This window comes from Balaenoptera acutorostrata, chromosome 4, assembly GCF_949987535.1.
Source record: "Balaenoptera acutorostrata chromosome 4, mBalAcu1.1, whole genome shotgun sequence".
Classification (NCBI taxonomy): domain Eukaryota; kingdom Metazoa; phylum Chordata; class Mammalia; order Artiodactyla; family Balaenopteridae; genus Balaenoptera; species Balaenoptera acutorostrata.
Window position 1 is genome coordinate 3,194,365 of NC_080067.1, and position 4,414 is coordinate 3,198,778.

At 38.9% G+C, this 4,414-nt stretch overlaps 1 non-coding gene across 1 annotated transcript; it reads left to right on the top strand.

Moving 5' to 3' along the window:
• Positions 1-1,072: 1,072 nt before the first annotated feature.
• LOC114236710 (small nucleolar RNA SNORA11) lies at positions 1,073-1,204 on the top strand. The gene has a single exon (XR_003622572.1). It is a non-coding gene; the product is annotated as a small nucleolar RNA SNORA11 (small nucleolar RNA).
• Positions 1,205-4,414: the final 3,210 nt, after the last annotated feature.

The window sequence follows — 4,414 nt, forward strand, 5'->3', positions numbered from 1 at the left end:
ACAAACTATTGGGTGTAAGATAGGCTATAAGGATGTATTGTACAACACGGGGAACATAGCCAACGTTTTGTAATAACTGTAAAGGGAAAGTAACGTTTAAAAATTGTATTAAACATCTAAAAATTAAATTAAAAACTCATTCCTCTACACCAGCAATAACCAAATAGATGATAAGATATAGACTATAGTTAAGAAGATATAGACTACAGACAATATAAGGAAAAATAAGACATGGCTCAAAATAGTAATTAAAAATGTAAAGTATGTATCAGGATCAAACAGGGGAAGATAAACGATTTTTAGCTGTTCAAATGGAGAAAATGGAAGTGGTGGATTGGTTTCAAAAGTGACGGAAGAGTTGAAGAGCAAGATGGTACAGTGGGCAACTCAGACACCAGCGTCAGAAAGAACCCACTCCTACCGCTGAGTGGGGAAGGGGCATATCACCAGGCAGCAGCTGGGACCAGGGGGGCCTGCTCAAGGGGAAACGCGGCCTGAAAGAGGCAGAGGGAATCACGGTGGCTTCTCTCTCCCTCTTGCCCCCCAGTCTCCCAGCCCTGCTTCCGGCCCCCTCATGCATCCGAGTCGGAGCCAGCGGTCGCGGAGCGGGGAAAGCAGGTCTCATGTCCTGGCACCGCAGCTCCTTTCTGGTGGAACCATTTCACAGCTCTTGCCTCTGTGTTCACTGACAGCTTCCTGCATCACCTGGAAGTACAGGCTTCCAGCTCTTGCTAGGACCTTGATCTTTCCCATCTCTTTTTTGTTTTCCTTAACCCTGCCCGCAAAACTGTAAATAGTCTCTTCGCTAAACTTTTCAGTCCTCTGAGGGGCCATCTGTGTCCTGAATTAGAAATGCTAAGTAGGAAATGTTCACTAACACATAGGACACTAATAAATCAGAGATTCCTCACACTCTGCTCCTAAACTGTATTTTCCTCCAGAATCACCTTCCGCTGTCAAGAAAAAAAAAAAAAAAAAAAAAAAAAATCAGACCCTAGATGAACAATGAGAGGATTTTTTCCCTAAAATTTGAAATAAGATTTAATTTAGTCCATTAAAAATGCAACTCTCTGGGGTGTGCTCAGAGCAGGGGCCCTGAAGAAATATGGCTGTTCTGTTTACAACACACCCGACAGGAATCTGGGTTCATTGTGATAAGGGGCACAAAACTTGTGGCCTTCCTATGAACAAGTACCCAACACGTGTCCCCTGAACCTCCACGTGGCTGCTGGGCCAGACCAGTGGGACAGGGCTCGATACTGGAAGGAAAACTACAGTATTTAGTGGGGGAGTTTGCCACCCAGAGCCTGTCCGGTCCATGCGAGGGTGGGCCATGGGTGGTCTTATAGACATAAAGGTTTCCAACCTCTCTTTTCAAGGAAAAGAAAAAGAAAAAGAAAAATAGATTGTATGTGCCAATCTGGAAAAGGCAAATTACGGAGACAACAAAAAGATCAGTGGCTACCAAGAGTTTGGGGGGAGAGGGGAGATGAATACACAGAGGACAGAAGTTTTTATGAGCAGTGAAAATACTTTGAATGACATTATAGTGATGGATGTATGTCGTTCTACTTTTGTCCAAACCCATAGAATGTGCAACAGGATTCACTTCACTAAAGTGAGCCCTGAGGTGAACTGCGAACTTTGGTGATTATGTGTCAAAACAGTTCATCCTCGGTTCAAAAAAAAAAAAAAAGGTACCACTCTGTTGATAATGGCTATGCATGCGAGGGGAGGGGGTATATAGGGAATTTCTGTACCTTCCTGTCAATTTTGTTGTAAACCTAAAACTGCTTTAAAAAAAAAAATCTCAAAAAGAATTAACACTCAGGGTAGAAGTTTTTGGCAAAACTTTCACTTTTATATATGTATACATATTATATATGTGTGTGTTTGTTGGACTCTGGTGTAAAATGTATTTTTTAGATCAAAAAAGTTTGCAGGCCACTGTAGTTAAGTTATACTGGCTAATAAAAGCACAAATTAACCTCAAAATAAAAAAATGCAACTTTCTTTTCAAAACTTCTTCCTCCAGTTAGGAAAGTACTTCAACAGCAGTTTGACATTTGTGCTTCCTTAAGCAGCATTGAAAGGGTGAAGAGCTTTAAAAAACAACCAAAAAATAAATAAAATTGTAAAAGTCCTCTGTAGAACACACTGCACCAAGTGCTCTCAATCACTGGTGTCCAATGACTGTCAAACAAAAATTCTGTTTAATTTCTTTCACTGTTTTTCTCTTTTTTAATCTTCTTGACTTTGAATTTTTTAAAATGAATAATTTAGAGAAGGCTGAAGTTGTCATCAGTAAATTTTATTGTTCCTTCTTTAGATAGCCATACTACGTGGCATAAGTGCATTCATAATAGATATTTTCATTCATTACAGATATTCTCAATTTCTGAACAAATTCCTCAAAAAGAGTGAAAAGAGTTATGTGTCAATTTCATAGAAGATATTGTGAATTAAATCATTTCTGTATGCAGGGAAAAATCCAAACCTACCAATATTAATGCTATGTGTCACTTTTAGTATTAGAGTTCTACTCCTATTCTTGAAATACTTCCATCTGTACTCTCAAGACCCTGCTACCAACCCAAACAGGTCCCTTGTCTAAATTGTTTTTTCTACCTGTATCATTGACTGGTATCTTGATTGTCAATTTAGATAAAATTAAATTGATTTTATAGAGTTTGGTGGTATATGTTTAGGCTACTTCTGGTAGAAATTTTACTATATACCTCCTTGGTGAAAGTTCAAGCCACTTAGGTCATAAAATGGACCAAAGAAGTCTCTGGATCCCTTGTGAGTCTCTTTATCTCCTTAAGGGAATACTCTCAAAGGCCTTTTTCAGTGAAAAAAAAAAAGTTGATGATTAATTTTTTTAAAAAACTAATGCAGTATCTTCATTCTATGTTGTAAAATGTCTAAATTCAGAGTCACTTTCTTCATCACAAGCTATATGTTCATCATAGAGTTTGATTTGTACATGTAAGAGTAGCTACTGGATAGAGCTGAAAATTTTTTTTAAAACCTGTGAAAGAATAATTCAACCTTGCAAGTTACTCTCTATCATTATGAAGAAGAACCTCACCCAAGATTTTTCCTTAGGATGTTTCATTACTTTTCCTCCAAGAAGGACAATAATTCAATTCTGACTTGAGAGATTCCAAGTAACTCCTTCAACTGTCTATGCTATTTACAGAGTATAGGAAGAATTTAAGGTTATTTTCCATTTTCTAGAAATGTGCTGTTTTTGTGTGTGTGTTAAAAATATCCTATTAAACACTCTGAGAAAACAGAGAAGCTAATGTTTCAGACAAGGTGTCTCTTTGAAGGGTGCTGCATCCGTTGATGTTTTCAAGGGCACTATGGCCTCACAGCCAGGAATCACACCCACAGTAAAATCTTACAGACCTGGCCCTATCTGTATAAGAAACCTGACTATTTTTTTTTACTTGATTCTGTTTTTTCTGGCAAATACTCATATATTGTAGAAAATTACTTTACACAATTGGACTTTAAGTATATCTTTAATATATAATATTCACTTAAAAAAGCTATTGCCTGGTGTTTCTCAACACAAACACAAATTATCAGCAAGGATAATTTTTTATCTACCATACTTTAGCAAATGTTTAAATACGTATCTAAGTTCAAGGTCATAGGTTTCTGTGGCTAATAATCAAGTCACAAGTTGGGATGAGAGAAGCGTTCCCATCTGCTTCGTTCACTCCTAAGGTCATTGTGAGGAGCTCAGGGAAAAGTTGAGTCTGTTAAAGATCTTAATAATTTTGGGTGGGGCATAATTTTCATCACCATCATGTGTTATTCAGCGATATGAGTGGAATTTAAGGAAACGAAACCAGCAAGTATTGACTTCCATTCTAGAAGATCGTTAGTGAAAAAGTGGGAGGCAGAGGAAGGTAGAACACAAAGAAGTAAACATAGTCATAAAAACATATTATTTGGGCTTCCCTGGTGGTGCAGTGGTTGAGAATCTGCCTGCCAATGCAGGGGACACGGGTTCGAGCCCTGGTCTGGGAAGATCCCACATGCCGCGGAGCAACTGGGCCCATGATACACAACTACTGAGCCTGTGCGTCTGGAGCCTGTGCTCCGCAACGAGAGAGGCCGCGATAGTGAGAGGCCCATGCATCGCGATGAAGAGTGGCCCCCGCTCGCCGCAACTAGAGAAAGCCCTCGCACAGAAACGAAGACCCAACACAGCCAAAAATAAATAAATAAATAAAGGAGTTCAAAAAAAAAAAAAAACATATTATTTAAGTTTCCTGGAGAAGCGAAATTTCGATTTGAATTAGGCTTAGAGCACGGTTCTTCCACTATGGCCCTAATGACATTTTGGACTGGATCATTCTTTGCCTTGAGGATCCGCCCTGTGCATTGTAGAATGTGG